The following is a 21783-nucleotide window of genomic DNA, read 5'->3' on the forward strand; positions in this document are numbered from 1 at the left end:
CCCAGTGCCCAGTCAGCGACATGTAACGCCCCTGTCCATGCCTACTCGTCCAAGTGTCTGTGGTGAAATGCACCCTGTCCCACACAGAGTTTCTCAAAGAAGCGGTGATGTTGTGTGCGACATGCTGGTGGAGCGCAGGCACACCTTTCTTTGAGAAGTAGTGCCGACTGGGCATCTGGTACTGGGGCACTGCGATGAACATAAGGTCTCGAAAATCCTCTGTGTCCACCAGGCGGAAAGGTAGCATTTCTGTAGCCAAGAGCTTGCAGATGGTGAAATTCAACCTCTTAGCTTTCTCATGGCTAGGAGGAAATGGTCTTTTACTTGTCCACATCTGAGGGACCGAGGGCTGGCTATTGTGCTTAGACAGGGTTGATAAGGGTGTCCCCGGCAAACTGCCGGTCTGTGAGGAAGATGCAGGCGGACATGTTAGGTTGCCTTGATCCAAAGGTGGTGCTATCGATGTCGGACAGCGCTCAACACCAGCTGGTGTTACCACCTCCAAAGAAAATGATGACCTGCCAATCACGCTGGCTGTTGCGGGTAAAGAGGTGGCAGGTCTGTGCCCCAAAACAGGTGTGACTGCTGTCCCCCCAGTCACAGAGGATGAAGAGGCCGCGGATGCACAAGATATGCAGAGGGTGGTTGGCCCGGCAGGCTAGGCCGCATTGTAGCACAGTGAGCTTCCCACTGCAACTTATGCTTCATGTCCATGTGCCGGTTCATGCATGAAGTACTCAAACTATGTATTTTTTGGCCTCTACTTAGCTTTTGCTGACAAATGCTACAGATAACACGAGTTGGGTCATCTTTATCGATCTGAAAAAATGCCCAGGCTATGCAACGCTTAGCACCCATGCGACCTGAAGAGCCACCACGACTTGTGGTGAGAGGCAGAGTTGTGTTTGAGGATGCAGTTGTTGACGTGCTTCCAGTACTACGTCTCTGTCCAGGAAGGCGAAACCTGACCTCGTCGTCACTAGCATCCTCCTCCACCTCCTCTGCTGACCTCATCTCTTGGCTGACTGTGGGTTGACAGTAAGTGGGATCTCCAACCTCATCATCATCACCCTGTGCGTTATCATACCCGTCGTCCTCAGAGCCAACCTGTTCCTGCCCTGACAAAAAACTAAAGTTGTCGTTCCAATCAGGTATTTGAGTCTCATCATCGTGTTCCTCATTGTCTCCACCAACAGGAGTTACAGTTTGGGAATGAGGGTCTACATTATGGTCAGAACCTTCTGCGTCTGGTCCTGGATCCGACTCATAAAGATTCTGGGCATCAGTGCAGATCATTTCCTCGTCTGGATTCACAGAAGCGCTGGAGTCGACCTCTGATTCCCAGGCAATAGTATGAGAAAACAGCTCTGCAGACTCAACCATCTGTTCTACCTCATACTCAGACGGGCAGCTGGAGATTTGGGAGCTGTGAGGAAGCAAGTGCAATTGGGGTGACACCTTTGAGGACTGGAGTATTTGTGATGTTGATGTTGATATGGAGGAGAGCCCACTTAAAGGAACACTTGATATCTGTTGAAGCACCTGCTGTTTTTGTGCCTCATCTGGAATTTGTAGCGATTGGCGTGGCCGTAAGAAAGGGATCTTATCACATTGTCCGCTCAAAGAAGTAGACATTTTAGTTTGGCTGGAAGATGGTCTTTCTTCTGCAGATGTTACTGTTGCTTTAACACCTACCCCACGGACACAACCTTTTCCCCCTTCCCAATACGCCTATTCCCCATTCCACCAGAAGCAGGCCTTTTTCCACTCATTTTGGTGGTTAACTAATTCACAACTCTGGAGTTGTTTGCACAAAAAAACAATGGATGGGAACCGAGCAGAGCTGAGTGGCCAAACTGTGGTATTATGCCAAAACTATTGGCTGGGTTAGAGGCAGAAAAAAATTATATTCAATTTGCAACCTGATGGAGGTCAGTATAGATGGACTAATAGAACAAGTCCCACACACAGCTAGAAGCCCAAATATTTTTTCTGAGGTAGATGCAGAAAAAAAATATATTCAGTTTGCAACCTGATGGAGGTCAGTATAGATGGACAAATAGAGAAAGTCCCACACACTGCTAGAAGGCCAAATATTTTTTCAGAGCTAGATGCAGACAAAAAATTATTTTTAATTTGCAACCTGATGGAGGTCAGTATAGATGGACTAATAGAGAAAGTCCCACACACTGCTAGAAGGCCAAATATTTTTTCAGTGCTAGATGCAGATAAAAAATATTTTTAATTTGCAACCTGATGGAGGTCAGTATAGATGGACTAATAGAGAAAGTCCCACACACTGCTAGAAGGACAAATATTTTTTCAGAGCTAGATGCAGATAAAAATTATTTTTAATTTGCAACCTGATGGAGGTCAGTATAGATGGACTAATAGAGAAAGTCCCACACACTGCTAGAAAGCCAAATATTTTTTCAGAGCTACATGCAGAAAAAAATTATATTCAGTTTGCAACCTGATGGAGGTCAGTATAGATGGACTAATAGAACAAGTCCCACACACATCTAGAAGCCCAAATATTTTTTCAGAGGTAGATGCAGATAAAAATTATTTTTAATTTGCAACCTGATGGAGGTCAGTATAGATGGACTAATAGAGAAAGTCCCACACACTGCTAGAAGGCCAAATATTTTTTCAGAGCTAGATGCAGGCAAAAAATTATTTTGAATTTGCAACGTGATGGAGGTCAGTATAGATGGACTAATAAAACAAGTCCCACACACTGCTAGAAGGCTAAATATTTTTTCAGAGCTAGATGCAGAAAAAAATTATATTCAGTTTGCAACCTGATGGAGGTCAGTATAGATGGACTAATAGAACAAGTCCCACACACTGCTAGAAGCCCAAATATTTTTTCAGAGCTAGATGCAGAAAAAAATTATATTCAATTTGCAACCTGATGGAGGTCAGTATAGATGGACTAATAGAGAAAGTCCCACACAATGCTAGAAGGCCAAATATTTTTTCAGAGCTAGATGCAGACAAAAAATTATTTTGAATTTGCAACCTGATGGAGGTCAGTATAGGTGGACTAATAGAACAAGTCCCACACACTGCTAGAAGGCCAAATATTTTTTCAGAGTTAGATGCAGAAAAAAATTATATTCAGTTTGCAACCTGATGGAGGTCAGTATAGATGGACTAATAGAACAAGTCCCACACACAGCTAGAAGCCCAAATATTTTTTCAGAGTTAGATGCAGAAAAAAATTATATTCAGTTTGCAACCTGATGGAGGTCAGTATAGATGGACTAATAGAACAAGTCCCACACACTGCTAGAAGGCCAAATATTTTTTCAGAGCTAGATGTAGATAAAAATGATTTTTAATTTGCAACCTGATGGAGGTCAGTATAGATGGACTAATAGAGAAAGTCCCACACACTGCTAGAAGGCCAAATATTTTTTCAGAGCTAGATGCAGAAAAAAATTATATTCAGTTTGCAACCTGATGGAGGTCAGTATAGATCGACTAACAGAACAAGTCCCACACACTGCTAGAAGCCCAAATATTTTTTCAGAGCTAGATGCAGAAAAAAATTGTATTCAATTTGCAACCTGATGGAGGTCAGTATAGATGGACTAATAGAGAAAGTCCCACACACTGCTAGAAAGCCAAATATTTTTTCAGAGCTAGATGCAGACAAAAAATTATTTTTAATTTGCAACCTGATGGAGGTCAGTATAGGTGGACTAATTGAACAAGTCCCACACACTGCTAGAAGGCCAAATATTTTTTCAGAGCTAGATGCAGAAAAAAATTATATTCAGTTTGCAACCTGATGGAGGTCAGTATAGATGGACTAATAGAACAAGTCCCACACACAGCTAGAAGCCCAAATATTTTTTCAGAGGTAGATGCAGAAAAAAATTATATTCAGTTTGCAACCTGATGGAGGTCAGTATAGATGGACTAATAGAACAAGTCCCACACACAGCTAGAAGCCCAAATATTTTTTCAGAGGTAGATGCAGAAAAAAAAAATATTCAGTTTGCAACCTGATGGAGGACAGTATAGATGGACTAATAGAGAAAGTCCCACACACTGCTAGAAGGCCAAATATTTTTTCAGAGCTAGATGCAGACAAAAAATTATTTTTAATTTGCAACCTGATGGAGGTCAGTATAGATGGACTAATAGAGAAAGTCCCACACACTGCTAGAAGGCCAAATATTTTTTCAGAGCTAGATGCAGAGAAAAAATTATTTTGAATTTGCAACGTGATGGAGGTCAGTATAGATGGACTAATAGAACATGTCCCACACACTGCTAGAAGGCCAAATATTTTTTCAGAGCTAGATGGAGAAAAAAATTATATTCAGTTTGCAACCTGATGGAGGTCAGTATAGATGGACTAATAGAATGATGCTATGCCCAAAAGATTTTACTTCACTAGGTGCAGTAAAAAAATTGGTATTCTATACACAGGTGGTATATCTTGCAACACAGATAGGCTACTCCACTGACTAACACACTCTGTAATAGGCCAAAAAGGATTAGCTTTGCTAGATTCAGCCAAATGGTGTGAAAAAAACTTGCACAGCACTGGCACAGACCTGCCTGGCAAAAACTGATAGGAACTGATGTAACCTAGTCCTGAAAAGGACTGCAATTACAATTAGTCTTTTCTCCCACAACCTATCTATTTAAGAGCACAGACCTGCCTGATAAAAGTCATAGGAAATGCTGTAACCTAGTCCTTAAAAGGACTGCAATCACAACTATTCCCTACTCCCAAGCTATCTGTAGATTTGTGCGAAAATTGGCTTGAAATTAACAAGGTATAGCACACACAACAACAGCGGTGCCGTCTAACACGCAGCTGCAGCAGTGAGAAAATGATGGCGACGGGGAAAATGGCTTGGTCTTATAGGGCAAGGACATGTGACATACACTGCCAATGACACATGCCCTTGCTTGTGTGAAAAAAAGCACTTCGCTCCGTGTGTGCGCTGCTGATAGGCTGACAGATTGCACCTCCCCACTGTAAATGCGGGAAAGAGAAAAAAAAATGGAGATCTTCATTATTCCTGCAGAGATCCATCCCCTGCCCCTCCCCCCGCCCCACTGTACACTCAAACTGCGTATAAACATTAATTTTCATCATTACTGAGAAAAAATCCAGTTATGATTTTGGTGCACGAACAGTTATCGAACATAACCTCGAACAGCCGAATTTTTTTCAAATTGTTCGTGTTCGCCGAACGGCTCGAACACCGCCCAAAACAGCTCAAATTTGAGATTGGCGAACAGTTCGAGTCGAACAACGCTCATCTCTAATCTTAAGCTCGTTGGATCGCTGAATCACAAGATCCGGCCAATTTTAGAGTCTCTCGACCTTACTCCATGTCACTGATCTGAACTGTCCATGCTCCTTGTCTGAACTTTCAATCTTCAGGAGCGCACCACCCTTAGTCTGCAGAGGGCCTAAAAATTGCCCAAAACGATGGGAACAGTGCTCAAATGACATGGAAACAGCATGGGGAAGACCCCTGGAAGCATTTCTGACTCCCAGGTCAATGCTGTCAACAATGTTGTCAGAGGCATTACACCACTTTTAAGGACTCACAATAAGACATACAAAAATGAAACCAAAATGGATTTTCCTGTGAAATATGTTAAGGAACATCCTTTCCAGGGTAATGACTTGTACATATGGCAAAATAAATAAACAAAAGCAAAAATGCTCCTCCACACCTTGGGCTATGTTCACATGTAGCGTTTTTGATGCATTCACCAGGAAATGTCATTTTAACATTTTACAAACTTCTCTGGTCATGTGGTGTGTGACACATCCTGTTTCATTTATGATGGAGGGACTCTGAAAGTCACAAAGCCTATTTTTATAGGGCCATCAGGCAGCCCTTACTATTCTTAAGGGGTCAGCAGTCGGCACTCACTATTGTTAGAGAGCCATCAGCAGGCTATGCTTTGTTGTTCCCATTATTAATGAGTTGGTCTCCTATACTGTTATTGCGTATGCAGTGACTGCACGGGCTGCCAAAAATTCGGATGCAACCCAATACCCCTTTGAAGAGACATAGAGGAGGATCTCAGTAAAAAAAAAAAATTCCCATTATAAAGGAGCGGGTCTCCTATAGTGGTAATTCCCATGCTGTAACTGCAAGGGCTGCCAAAATTCTGAAAAAAACCCTACTAACAATTTAAAGACACATAGAGCTGGGCTACAGTAATGACATGTTCCCATTAGAAAGGAGAGGGTCTGCTATTCAGTTATACGGTATGCAGTGAGTCCAACTGCTGCCTACACTTAGGAAAAACCCCACTAACAATTTAAAGACACACAGAGCTAGGCCACAGTAACGACATGTTCACATTAGAAAGGAGAGGGTCTGCTATTCAATTATAGGGTATGCAGTGAGTCCAACAGCTGCCAAAATTTCAGGAAAAACCCCACTAACAATTTAAAGACACATAGAGCTGGGCCACAGTAACGACATGTTCCTATTAGAAAGGAGAGGGTCTGCTGTACAGTTATAGGGTATGTAGTGAGTCCAATGGCTACCAAAATTTAGGAAAAACCCCACTAACAATTTAAAGACACATAGAGCTAGGCCACAGTAACGACATGTTCCCATTAGAAAGGAGAGGGTCTGCTGTACAGTTATAGGGTATGTAGTGAGTCCAATGGCTACCAAAATTTAGGAAAAACCACACTAACAATTTAAAGACACATAGAGCTGAGCCACAGTAACGAGTATGACATGTTCCCATTAGAAAGGAGAGGGTCTGCTGTTCAGTTATAGGGTATGCAGTGAGTCCAACAGCTGCCAAAATTTAGGAAAAACCCTACTAACAATTTAAGGACACATAGAGCAGGGCCTCAGTAACGACATATTTCCATTAGAAAGGAGAGGGCCTCCCATACTGTATGCCTATGCAGTGACTGCAATAGATATCAAAAATTTGGAGGCACTCCAATGCCCCTTGCAAGAGACGTAGAGGTCGGAGGGCCTCCTGAAAACAATGTTCCCATTATTAGGAAGTGGGTCTCCCATACTGTTTGCCTATGCAGTGAAGTAACGGCTGCCAAAAATTTGGAGGAACTCCAATGTCCCTTGCAAGAGACGTAGATATGTTGATATGGTACATATGGTGGTGATATGGTGGTGGAGGATGAGGATGCAGAGAAGGAGGAGGACAAGAGCAAATAGACAAAATCTGGAAGCATATACCCATATGTGGGTGTGAAAAGGTGCATGGGAATACACCTCCCAAAAAAAGACACTGGATTTGAGTTTATGTTACGCTGCTATCATTCAGTGGTGTTGAGAAATCTGGCCTAATCCAGCCCTTGTTCAAGAGTCAGCCTGTCAGCATTTTCAGTTGACAGGTGGATGCGCCTATCAGTTATAATTCAACCAGTGGCACTAAAAACCCGCTCTGACAAAACACTAGCAGAAGGGCAGGCCAGGACCTCCAAGGCGTAGAGAGCAAGTTAAATCAATGTGTCCAGCTTGGATACTCAATAAATATAAGGCACAGAGGAATCACGGAGGACATTGGTACGGTCGGCAAGGAACTCCCTCGCCATCTTCCAAAACTTTTCCCTCCTTGGGAGAGTACACCGTGACTCAGAGCCTGTGCGATGGGAGGGTCTGAGAATACTCTCCCAGAACTTTAACAGTGTTCCCCTGCCTCTGCTGGATTGAAGTTGTGTCTCTCTCGCCTGCACTCCTTGGTTGTCCAACGAAGTGTGCCATCTGCCGCCAGCGTTTTCAGATGGAAATTGTTTTAATAGTTCCGCAACAAGGGGCTTCTGGTACTGCCCCATTTTTATAGACCTGTCCGCCTCAGGAATAGTGTTGAGCCACCCCCCGTAGTGTTCGAGTTCGGTTCGGTTCGTCGAACACCCGTATGTTCGCTGCACTGTTCGTCGAACTGTTCGTTGAACACCGTCGAACACCATTAAAACCAATGGCAGGCAAACAAAAACACATAGAAACACATAGAAAACACCTTCAAAGGTGCCAAAAGCTGACAAACTGCTCAGAAGACACAACTAACACATGGAAAAGTGCCAAGTATATATAGTCATGCGAAAAGAAAAGAGGTGGAGGAGTAAAAGGAGGGGGAGACACAGATATAGGCATGTCATGCCCTTCTAAAACCAAAAAAGTGCGAAGCCGACACGACCAGTCCGTTCCTGCCCGTGCGACCTCCGTGTCGCCGGGTTTGTGCCAGAGCCGCGGTGGACCCAGACGGCCAGCTCCCCTCTCCCAATACTGGGGCCTGTCCGCTGGTGGGTCGAGCGAGCCCCCCTGCGGTGGAGGCAGGTCTAATCTTTTTAATTTAAATTGTCTCTCTAATTTGAATGAGTACACTTTAAATCCATTTACAAGGATCTATTGGAGGGCAAGTCTCATGCCAGCAGCCGCGTAATTCCAGCTCCAGTAGCGTCCACTAAACCTGCTGCAGTTAAAAAGCTTTTATAAGGATCGAGCTTGGCGGTCCACCGCAAGGCGTCCTACCGCCAGTCCCAGTCCCTGTGCCTTGGGGTGCCTCCACGATGCTTTTCACTGAGTGTTCCGGGGGCCCGAACCATTTCCTTTGAAAAAATTTAGTGTCCAAACTACAGGTGGTGTAGCTTGCTTAACAGCTGGGATAATCCGCTGACTAGCAGACACTGCTACTAAGCACAAAGTATTTCCTGGGCTAGATGCAGTTAAAAATTTGGAATAAGATACTCTAGTTGGATGCTGAGAAAGCATTCCATAGAGTCTCCTGGCACGCCATATATTATTCTCTTGAAAAGCTTGGGGTAGGGGTCTAGGGGACCCTTTTATAGGCAAAATCATGGCCCTGTATCGCAATACGTCACCTAGGCTGAAGATAAATGGAACATTTTCATCACCTTTCATAATCACCAATGGGACAAGGCAGGGATGTCCTCTGTCCCCTCTCTTATACATCCTAGTGACGGAGCACCTGCTCTCATCAATTCGCCATAACCCCAATATTAGGTGGATTGAGGTGGGAGGCACCGAGTACAAGTGCTCTGCATTTGCTGATGATGTCTTAGTATATATCACTCAATCACATATATCCATCCCTGCTGTTATGGCTGAAATAGATCACTTTGTTACATGGTCAAATTTTAAAATCAATGCAGCGAAGTCTGAGGCCCTCGATGTCTCCCTCCCCAAATCCATACAGGATTCCATCCAGTCCAACTCTCCCTTTGCCTGGCCCTCACAGGGTATCAAATACTTAGGAATTCGCATTCATAGAGACCTCTCCCGTCTATGTTATCTTAATTTTGGGCCCTTTATTGAACAACTCCATACAGACCACGGTTGGCAAGTTAGAACTGTAAGATTCACTACGTGAACCATTGCTGTTTTGTGGAAAAGCACATGTACACTGTGTTCCAAATTATTATGCAAAAAGTGTTTAGGAGTGATAAGGTAAGAATTTTTTTGTTTGTCAGTTAAACTCATTGATGATGATGTGTGTCAGGGCTCTTTATATCACTGTAAGCAATTGCAGACACCTGTGCTAATTAGTTTGGCAGGTGTGTCCAATGAAAGGCAAGACTACTTAAGAAGGCTGTCCCACATTATTAAGCAGCCTACATTTTCTGCCAAAATGGGAAAGAAAAAGGATGTGTCGGTTGCTGAGAAGGAACAAATTGTGGAGTGTTTAGGTCAAGGCATGATTACAATCAACATTGCCAAGACACTTCATCCTGATCATCGCACAATCAAGAAGTATGTAGCTGATTCACAGTACACACGTATGCGTGCTGATAAGGGAAAATTGAGGACGCTTTCCTACAGGCAATTACGTCAGGTTAAAAGAGCAGCGGCAAAAAAGCCTTGTCATAGCAGCAGACAATTTTTTGAAGCTGCTGGTGCCTCCAACGTCCCCCGAACAACAAGATGCAGGGTCCTTAAGAGGTTTGCAGCTGTGCGTAAGCCATCCTGTCGACCTCCTCTATCCACTGTACACAAGCAGAAACGGCTCCAGTGGGCCAAACAATACATGAAGACTGACTTCAAAACAGTTTTGTTCAGCGATGAGTGCCGTGCAACGCTCGATGGTCCAGATGGATGGAGTGGAGGATGGCTGGTTGATGGACACCCCATGCAAACACGGCTATGGCGCCAACAAGGAGGAGGTGGAGTAATGTTTTGGGCTGGAATCATGGGGAGAGAGATTGTCGGCCCCTTTAGGATCCCTGAAGGGGTAAAGATGAACTCCATAATGTATGTTGAGTTTCTCAAACAGCACTTCCTGCCATGGTTCAAGAAGAAGAACCGTGTATTCCTCAGCAAGATCATTTTCATGCATGATAATGCACCATCTCATGCTGCACATAACACATCTGCATCTCTGGCTGATATGGGCATAAAAGGGGACAAACTTATGGTGTGACCCCCATGCTCCCCTGACCTCAACCCCATTGAGAATCTCTGGAGCATCATCAAAAGGAGTGTCTATGATGGCGGGAGGCAGTTCACATCTAAGCAACAGCTCTGGGAGGGTATTCTGTCCTCATGCAAAACAATTGAAGCAGAAACCATCCAAAACCTGACAAATTCAATGGACGAGAGAGTTCAGAAGCTCCTTTCGAACAAGGGGTCCTATGTGCAAATGTAACATCACCTAGAATAAAGTTTTGAGTTGAAAACTGTTTGATTTCAGTTTCTAATAACCTGCTAATGCTTATAATTTAAAAAATGACCATTTTTTTGTTCTTTATTAAAATGAAAAGGTTGATCGAAGAGTGTGGGGGATCTAAGAGTGTGGCAACCCAGTAGTCAGGATTATTTCGAATTCTGACAATCTGAGGGTCATGTTGCAGGTAGTGCAGCAAGTAGGCACTCACGTGTCTTGCGCATCTAGGAGCCCCAAAATTATTTTCCAGGCTAGATGCAGCTAAAAATTATTATTAATTTGAAAGCTGGTGGAGCTTAGTATAGATGGCTTAATAGTATCAGTACTGCAAACTGCTACAAGGCCCAAATTATTTTCCAGCCAAGATACAGATAAACATGAATAGTAATTTTAAATCTGGTGGAGTTTAGTATAGATGGCCTAATAGAATCAGTACTGCACACTGCCACAAGGCCCAAATTATTTTCAAGCCAAGATACAGATAAACATGATTAGTAATTTGAAAGCTTAAAACGGTTGGTGAGGTGATATTAACAAATCATCAAGCTTTTACTCTCCCCAGGATGACACATGGGTAGAAAAGTCCTTTCGGATCCATGATTTGTTCATCTTTATGAACGTGAGTCTGTCTACATTATCAGTGGAGAGCCGCGTGCGCTTATCTGTCAGCACACCACCAGCAGCGCTGAACACACGTTCAGACAGAACGCTGGCTACGGGGCATGACAAGATCTCCAAGGCATAAGTGGCGAGCTCCGGCCATTTATCCAGATTGGAAGCCCAAAAAGAGCAAGGGTCCAGTGACACAGTAATGGCTTCAATGTTTACTTGGAGATACTCCTGTACCATCGTCTCTAGGCGTTGATTATGTGTCAGACTTCTTGTCTCCTGTGGCATTGCAAAGGATGGGCTAAAAAAGTGGTGAAATGATTCCGCAAAATTGATGTTACCAGCAGATACTGTGTTTCTGATACGTTTTGAGTGCTGAACACTCGACGGTCCCACGGTTGGCAAGTTGGAACTGTGAGATTCACTACGTGCACCACTAGTGTTTTGTGGAAAAGCACATGTAAGATTCTGCAACAGTCTCTGCTGATACTCCTGCATGCGTGCATCTCTTTCTATGGCAGGAATAATTTCTGCAAATTTTCTTTTGTAATGGGGATCAAAGAGTGTGGCAACCCAGTAGTCAGGATTATTTCTAATTCTCACAATTCGAGGGTCATGTTGCAGGTAGTGCAGCAAGAAGTCACTCATGTGTCTTGCACATCCAGGAGCACCAAGTCCCTGTTGTGTTGGTGGCGAGGTAACAATCATGCTTCCCTCCTCTGCCCTCTCCCCCCAACCTCGCACAACAGAAATGTGATCAAGTTCTCCCTCATCTGATGAGTCTTCCATCAGTTCGTCCTCCACTTCTTCCTGGGCTCCTGCACCTTCCTCAATAGTTTGGCTGCTACCATGCGCCCTGGTAAAACCATCTCCCCCACCCACACATGCCTGCCGCCTTGGTGCTGCCGACCGTCTGGACCTTGCAGATGTTAGCCCTTCCGCATACAACTCCTCCTCCTCTACTTCCTCCACCTCCTCTTGTGCCACCACCTGACTCCGAATTCTGTTTAACATGTGCTCCAGCATGTAAATCACCGGAATAGTCATGCTGATAATGGCATCGTCAGCACTAAACATCTTCGTCGCCATTTCAAAACTGTGCAGAAGGGTGCATAGGTCCCTGATCTGAGACCACTCCTCCAGCGTGATTTTCCCCACCTCTGGATCTCTTTGGCTCAGGCTGTACGTCGCAACGTATTGCACCAGGGCTTGTCGGTGCTGCTACAGTCGCTGCAACTTGTGCAGAGTTGAATTCCACCAGGTAGGCACATCGCATTTTAGCCGGTGAAGTGGCAGGCCCAACGACTTCTGTAGAGACGTAAATCACTGAGCTTCGGGATGCGAACGGCGGAAGCGAGCACACAGTGACCGAGCCCTCTGCAGAAGGCCATCTAGTTCGGGATAGTGGGCTAAAAATTGCTGGACAACCAGGTTCAACACGTGAGCCATACAAGGCACGTGTGTGACATTGCCCCGGCGAAGGGCGCACCCAGGTTTGCAGCATTGTCGCACACGGCCTTCCCTGGTTTCAGGTCCAGTGGAGACAACCATTCATGAAACTGGTTCTCCAGAGCTGACCTCAACTCCTCAGCTGTGTGACTCACATTTCCCAGACATTTCAAAGTAAAAACCGCTTGATGACATTGAGCCCTGCTGCCAGCATAGTAAGGAGGTGTGCAGGATCCCTTCTGCGCAGTTAGTAAGCTTGTGGCACGATCAGACAGGCATTGGGTGCAGGTGCAGGACCGAGAGGAGGTTGAGGAGGCAGAAACATTGGAGGAACTTCGAGATAAAGAGGATTGATGCACAACTCAGGGGAAGGCAAGACTTGGACAGCAGCCCCTTGTCCTGCTGTCACCATAGTTACCCAGTGCCCAGTCAGCGAAAAGTAATGCCCCTGTCCATGCCTACTCGTCCAAGTGTCTGTGGTAAAATGCACCCTGTCACACACAGAGTTTCTCAAAGAAGCTGTGATGTTGTGTGCGGAATGCTGGTGGAGCGCAGGCACACCTTTCTTTGAGAAGTAGTGCCGACTGGGCATCTGGTACTGGGGCACTGCGACGGACATAAGGTCTTGAAAATCCTCTGTGTCCACCAGGCGGAAAAGCAGCATTTCTGTAGCCACGAGCTTGCAGATGGTGAAATTCAACCTCTTAGCTTTCTCATGGCTAGGAGGACATGGTCTTTTACTTGTCCACATCTGAGGGACCGAGGGCTGGCTGTTGTGCTTAGACGGAGTTGAGAAGGGTGTCCCCGGCAAACTGCCAGTCTGTGAGGAAGATGCCGGCGGACATGTTAGGTTGCCTTGATCCAAAGGTGGTGCTATCGATGTCGGACAGCGCTCAACACCAGCTGGTGTTTCCACCTCCAAAGAAAATGATGACCTGCCAATCACGCTGGCTGTTGCGGGTAAAGAGGTGGCAGGTCTGCATCCCAAAACAGGTGAGACTGCTTTCCCCCCAGTCTCAGAGAATGAAGAGGCCGCGGATGCACAAGATGTGGCAGACAGTGGTTGGCCCGGCTGGCTAGGCCGCATTGTATCTCAGTGAGCTTCCCACTGCAACTTATGCTTCATATCCATGTGCCGGTTCATGCATGAAGAACTCAAACTATGTATTTTTTGGCCTCTACTTAGCTTTTGCTGACAAATGTTACAGATAACACGAGTTGGGTCATCCTTATCGATCTTAAAAAATGCCCAGGCTCTGCAAGGCTTAGCACCCATGTGACCTGAAGAGCCACCACGACTTGTGGTCAGAGGCAGAGTTGTGTTTGAGGATGCAGCTGTTGACGTGCTTCCAGCACTACGTCTCTGTCCAGGAAGGCGCAACCTGACCTCGTCGTCTCTAGCTTCCTCCTCCACCTCCTCTGCTGACCTCATCTCTTGGCTGACTGTGGGTTGACAGTAAGTGGGATCTCCAACCTCGTCATCATCACCCTGTGTGTTATCACACCCGTCGTCCTCAGAGCCAACCTCTTTCTGCCCTGACAAAAAACTCAAGTTGTCGCTCCAATGAGGTATTTGAATCTCATCATCGTCTTCCTCATTGTCTCCACCAACAGGAGTTACAGTTTGGGAACAAGAGTCTACATTATGGTCAGAACCTTCTGCGTCTGGTCCTGGATCCGACTCATAAAGATTCTGGGCATCAGTGCAGATAATTTCCTCATCTGGATCCACAGAAGCGCTGGAGTCGACCTCTGATTCCCAGGCTATAGTATGAGTAAACAACTCTGCAGACTCAACCATCTGTTCTACTCCATACTCAGACGGGCAGCTGTAGACTTGGGAGCTGTGAGGAAGCAAGTGCGATTGGGATGACACCTCTGAGGACTGGAGTATTTGTGATGTTGAAGTTGAGGTGGAGGAGAGCCCACTTAAAGGAGCACTTGATATCCGTTGAAGCACCTGCTGTTTTTGTGCGTCATCTGGAATTTGTAGCGATTGGCGTGGGCGTAAGAAAGGGATCTTATCACATTGTACGCTAAAAGAAGTAGACATCTTAGTTTGGCTGGAAGATGATTTTTCTTCTGCAGATGTTACTGTTGCTTTAACACCTAACCCACGGACACACCCTTTTTTTCCCTTCCCAGCACACCTATTCCCCTTTCCACCAGCAGCAGGCCTTTTTCCACTCATTTTGATGGTTAACTAATTGACAACTCTGGAGTTGTTTGCACAAAAAACAATGGATGGGAACCGAGCAGAGCTGAGTGGCCAAACTGTGGTATTAGCCCAAAAGTATTGGCTGGGTTAGATGCAGATAAAAATTATATTGAATTTGCAACCTGGTGGAGGTTAGTATAGATGCACTAATAGAACAAGTCCCACACACTGCTACAAGCCGAAATATTTTTTCAGAGCTGGATGCAGAAAAAAATTATATTGAATTTGCAACCTGGTGGAGGTTATTATAGATGGACTAATAGAACAAGTCCCACACACTGTTAGAAGCCGAAATATTTTTTCAGAGCTAGATGCAGAAAAAAATTATATTGAATTTGCAACCTGGTGGAGGTTAGTATAGATGGACTAATAGAACAAGTCCCACACGCTGATACAAGCTGAAATATTTTTTCAGAGCTAGATGCAGAAAAAAATTATATTGAATTTGCAACCTAGTGGAGGTTAGTATAGATGGACTGATAGAACAAGTCCCACACACTGCTACAAGCCGAAATATTTTTTCAGAGCTAGATGCAGAAAAAAATTATATTGATTTTGCAACCTGATGGAGGTTAGTATAGATGGTCTAATAGAACAAGTCCCACACACTGCTTCAAGCCAAAATATTTTTTCAGAGCTAGATGCAGAAAAAAATTATATTGAATTTACAACCTGGTGGAGGTTAGTATAGATGGAATAATAGAACAAGTCCCACTCACTGCTACAAGCCGAAATATTTTTTCAGAGCTAGATACAGAAAAAAATTATATTGAATTTGCAACCTGGTGGAGGTTAGTATAGATCGACTAATAGAACAAGTCCCACACACTGCTACAAGCTGAAATATTTTTTCAGAGCTAGATGCAAAAAAAAATTATATTGAATTTGCAACCTGGTGGAGGTTAGTATAGATGGACAAATAGAACAAGTCCCTCACACTGCTATAAGCCGAAATAATTTTTCAGAGCTAGATGCAGAAAAAAATTATATTGAATTTGCAACCTGGTGGAGGTTAGTATAGATGGACTAATAGAACAAGTCCCACACACTGCTACAAGCTGAAATATTTTTTCAGAGCTAGATGCAGAAAAAAATTATATTGAATTTGCAACCTGGTGGAGGTTAGTATAGATGGACTAATAGAACAAGTCCCACATACTGCTACAAGCCGAAATATTTTTTCAGAGCTAGATGCAGAAAAAAATTATATTGAATTTGCAACCTGGTGGAGGTTAGTATAGATGGACTAATAGAACAAGTCCAACACACTGCTACAAGCCGAAATATTTTTTCAGAACTAGATGCAAAAAAAAATTATATTGAATTTGCAACCTGGTGGAGGTTAGTATAGATGGACTAATAGAACAAGTCCCACACACTGCTACAAGCCGAAATATTTTTTCAGAGCTAGATGCAGAAAAAAATTATATTGAATTTGCAACCTGGTGGAGGTTAGTATAGATGGACTAATAGAACAAGTCCCACACACTGCTACAAGCCGAAATATTTTTTCAGAGCTGGATGCAGAAAAAAATTATATTGAATTTGCAACCTGGTGGAGGTTATTATAGATGGACTAATAGAACAAGTCCCACACACTGTTAGAAGCCGAAATATTTTTTCAGAGCTAGATGCAGAAAAAAATTATATTGAATTTGCAACCTGGTGGAGGTTAGTATAGATGGACTAATAGAACAAGTCCCACACGCTGATACAAGCTGAAATATTTTTTCAGAGCTAGATGCAGAAAAAAATTATATTGAATTTGCAACCTAGTGGAGGTTAGTATAGATGGACTGATAGAACAAGTCCCACACACTGCTACAAGCCGAAATATTTTTTCAGAGCTAGATGCAGAAAAAAATTATATTGAATTTGCAACCTGGCGGAGGTTAGTATACATGGACTAATAGAACAAGTCCCACACACTGCTACAAGCCGAAATATTTTTTCAGAGCTAGAGGCAGAAAAAAATTATATTGAATTTGCCACCTGGTGGAGGTTAGTATAGATGAACTAATAGAACATGTCCCACACACTGCTACAAGCCGAAATATTTTTTCCGAGCTAGATGCAGAAAAAAAATATATTGAATTTGCAACCTGGTGGAGGTTAGTATAGATGGACTAATGGAACAAGTCCCACACACTGCTACAAGCCGAAATATTTTTTCAGAGCTAGATGTAGAAAAAAATTATATTGAATTTGCAACCTGGTGGAGGTTAGTATAGATGGACTAATAGAATGATGCTATGCCCAAAAGGTTTTACTTCACTAGGTGCAGTAAAAAAATTTGTATTCTACACACAGGTGGTGTAGCTTGCAACACAGATTGGCTACTCCACTGACTAACACACACTGCAAGAGGCCAAAAAGGATTTGCTTTACTAGATTTAGCCAAATGCTGTGAAAAAAACTTGCACAGCACTGGCACAGACCGGCCTGGCAAAAAGTGATAGGAACTGATGTAACCTAGCCCTGAAAAGGACTGCAATTACAATTAGTCTTTACTCCCAACCTATCTATTTAAGAGCACAGACCTGCCGGATAAAAGTCATAGGAAATTATGTAACCTAGTCCTCAAAAGGACTGCAATCACAACTATTCCCTACTCCCAAGCTATCTGTAGATTTGTGCGAAAATTGGCTTGAAATTAACAAAGTATAGCGCACACAGCAACAGCGGTGCCGTCTAACACGCAGCTGCAGCAGTGAGAAAATGGTGGCGACGGGGAAAATGGCTGGGTGTTATAGGGCAAGTACATGTGACATACACTGCCAATGACACATGCCCTTGCTAGTGTGAAAAAAAGTAGTTCGCTCCGTGTGTGCGCTGCTGATAGGCTGACAGATTGCACCTCCCCACTGTAAATGTGGGAAAGAGAAAAAAAAATGGAGATCTTCATTATTTCTGCAGAGATGCATCCCCTGCCCCTCCCCCCGCCCCACTGTACACTCAAACTGCGTACTAACATTAATTTTCAGCATTACTGAGAAAAAATCCAGTTATGATTTTGGTGCAAGAACAGTTATCGAACATAACCTCGAACAGCCGAATTTTTTTCAAATTGTTCGTGTTCGCCGAACGGCTCGAACACCGCCCAAAACAGCTCGAATTTGAGATTGGTGAACAGTTCGAGTCGAACACCGCTCATCTTTACTCAGGAATAAGAGATATAGAGTTCTCCTTGTAGCATGGGTCTAGAAGTGTCACCAACCAGTAATGACTGTCACCCAAAATTTTGAGAACGCGAGGGTCATGGGAAAGGCAACGTAACATATACTCAGCCATGCATGATAGACTACTAACAGGCAAGGCTTCAATGTCCTCTCCAAGAGGATGACTGACCATGCTCTCCTCCTCCTCCTCTCTGTCCTCTGGCCATCCACGATGAACAGACAGTATGACAGCTGTGCAGGTAGTACCGTCTATAGTGCATGAAACTAGCTCCTGTCCTTCCTCCTCCTCCTCTTCCTCATTGTCACCCAATCCACGTTGAGATGAGATGAGGCTGGGCTGTGTGTAATCACCCTGTATGGTTCCTTGCTCCATCTCATAGTGCATCGCCTGCAATGCATCCTCTTTGATTGTGAGCAGAGAGAGTTTCAGAAGACAGAGAAGCGGGATGGTGATGCTAATTATGGCTTCATCATCGCTCACCATCTTGGTGGAGTCCTCAAAGTTTTGGAGAATGGTACATATGTCTGACATCCATGTCCACTCCTGAGGTCTTATGTGTGGAGTGTTATGATAGGCTACAAGCACTAAGGAAAGACAGGAGACCTGTCCCTACAATAGAACTAAGCTAGATCCCTACGATGTAACGGGGAACCTGATCCTGGGATCAGACCCGCTAAAGTCCTCAGCTAGTCTGAACGAAGACCTATAGATGTGAGGGAGGGATCCCTACAAGAACTAGGGACTGGGAGAAAGATGGACACCTCCTAGCAGAAATTGTAGCAGTAAAATGACAAACAAACAACATAGAACATAGAGGTCAAAAGACCTAGCTAAACTGACTAAGAAAGGTTACAAAGCACCTGGCTAGCTTAAGAGTAGAAATTACAATGAAGTCCAGCAAGGCCAGAAGGGCGGAGCAGGACTAAATAGGCAAAAAAGGTCATGTGACTAGCAAAATCGGAAAAACCTAACAGGAGAGTTCTAACATGGAGTCTGAGCTGAATACCGATGGCCTTGTTGATGCGGGTACCCAACAACTGCACTCTTCTGCTCCCAAATCCTTCCCAACATTAGCAGTGTAAAGTTCCAATGCGTGGGGACATCACACAGCAGTCTGTGAGCCGGAAGCTGCAAACGCTGCTTTTATAAAATGGGCACACAAGCGGTGTATTTTGAAAAGCAGATCCGGCAGCTCCAGGTAGGATTTGAGAAATCGCTGAACCACGAGGTTAAGCACATGGGCCAGGCATGGTACGTGTGTGAGCTCGCCTCGCCTCAGAGCCGCCATCAGGTTCTGGCCATTGTCACACACGACCATGTCTGACTGTAGGTTCAGCGGTGTGAGCCACAGATCTGCCTGCTCTTTCATAACTGTCCACAACTCTTCAGCATTGTGGGGTTTGTCACCTAAGCATATTAGCTTCAGCACAGCCTGTTGCCGCTTGGCCGAGGCAGTGCTGCAGTGTTTCCAGCTTGTGACTGATGTGGTCATTTCGGAGATGGAGGCTGAACAGTAGGAGGAGGCTGAGGAGGATGAAGTGCAGGAGCTGTACACTGTGGCGGCAACCCTGATTGACCTAGGGCCTGCCATCCTTGGCGTCGGGAGGACGTGTTCCTTCCCAAGGTCCGACTGGGTCCCGGCTTCCACTATGTTAACCCAGTGTGAGGTCAGTGAGATGTACCATCCCTGCCCACAAGCACTTGTCCACGTGTCCGTGGTTAGGTGGACTTTCCTGGTGCCTGCGTTGTTGAGGGCATGGCTAAAGTTTTGGGACACTTGTGTGTGTAATGCAGGGGCGGCACACCAGGAAAAATAGTGGCGGCTGGGGACCGAGTACCGAGGAACGGCCACCGCCATCAGGTTGCAGAATGCTTCCATCTCAACGAGCTTAAAAGGCAACTTTTCTAGCGCAAGCAGTCGTGAAATGTGGGAATTTAGGAGTGTCGTCTGTGGGGCGTTGGCTGCGTATTTGTGCTTGCATTCCAAGGACTGGGGTATGGACAACTGAATGTTGCGCTGGGACAAGGACGTTGAAGTGCTTCCTGATGCTGCTGCAGGAAAGTGTGCAATGACAGGTGCAGGGCAGGAGGCATCTTCACATGCACCATGGACAGGGGATTGGCTTGCATGCACAACAGGGGAAGAAGCAGTGGAGCCACCTGCAGACACTGTTGCTGGACCCTGGGGTTTGGCCCACAAAGTCGGGTGCTTTGCTGCCTTGTGCCTGATCATGCCTGATCATGCTGGTGGTGGTCAGGCTGGTCGTTTTGCCACCCCTGCTGATGCTGGCCTGGCTGGTGGTGCAAATGGCCTTTTTGGGGTTATTGGCAGACTCTTTAAAAACAACCAGACTCAGGAAGACCTAACAGTTGTACTGGCAACTTCCTTCCTGTTGGTGTTACGGGGAACGGTTGCCTGCCTTCTTTCTGTGACTACCACACTGCTTCTCCCTCCCTGTTGGGGTGCTCTGCTTCCCTCCCTCTGTGTGCTGCTGTCCTCGCTCTGCATGTCCTCCTGCCAGGTTGGGTCAGTTACTATATCATCCAACACCTCGTCTTCCACTTCCGCACTCTGATCCTCCTCCTGAATTTATGGCAATTGTGTCTCATCATCGTCCACCCCTTGTGACACTTTCCCTCCGTCGCCTTCATGTGACTGTGGCTGCTCAAATATTTTGGTATCGCTACATGCGATCTCCTCTTGCCCTGCTTCGAGTGCACCAGGCTAGAGGCCCAAATCTATAAATGGAAAAGTGAACAGCTCTTCAGAGCGTCCAAGTGTGGGATCAGTTGTCTCTGGGCACTCGACATGGTGGGAGGAAGGAGGTTCAGGGTGAGGAATATGCGTTCCACACTCACAGCTACTGATACTTGACCGTGTGGGAGGCAATGTGGTGGTGGTGATGTCTAAGTGACTGGAAGCATTATCTGCTATCAAACCAATAACCTTTTCACACTGATCTGTGTTAAATAGTGGTGTTCTGCGGTCCCCTATTAATTGGGACAGGAAGGTCAGGTGAGAAGATGTCCCCCACGCTTACTACAATTGTCTGAATATGGAGCGAACTTATATGTGATCCGTGTGACAGAGAAACCATCGTTTTAAATACCTGTCCTCTAGGTAACTATTTTGAACAGCAAACTGGTGTCAATTGCTTCACTGACACACTGAAAAAAAAATTTAGTGGAGGCCAGAAATGTCAGCATTTTCTGAAAACGTATATGTGATCCGTGTGACGGAGAAAGCATAGTTTTAAATACCTGGCCTGTAGGTAACAATTTTGAACAGCAAACTGGTGTCAATTGCTTCACTGAGACACTGAAAAAAAAATTTAATGGAGGCCAGAAGTGTCAGTATTTTCTGAAAACGTATATGTGATCCGTGTGATGGAGAAAGCATAGTTTTAAATACCTGGCCTGTAGGTAACTATTTTGAACAGCAAACTGGAGTCAATTGCTTCCCTGACACACAGAAATACATTTTTAATGGATGCCAGAAATGGCGGTATTTTCAGCGCAATTATATGTAGTCCGTGTGACGGACAAACCACAGTTTTAAATAGCTGGATTTTTAGCGCTGTAATTTGGAAAGGACCTGGCTGTATTCTGCAGTGCCAACAAGCAAATGACGGAGAAAAAAGGTCTTCTCTGGATTGCTTTTTAAGCAA

The sequence above is a fragment of the Phyllobates terribilis genome, unplaced genomic scaffold, assembly GCF_046119375.1.
Source record: "Phyllobates terribilis strain yellow unplaced genomic scaffold, ASM4611937v1 Scaffold_9__5_contigs__length_417890890, whole genome shotgun sequence".
Lineage (NCBI taxonomy): Eukaryota > Metazoa > Chordata > Amphibia > Anura > Dendrobatidae > Phyllobates > Phyllobates terribilis.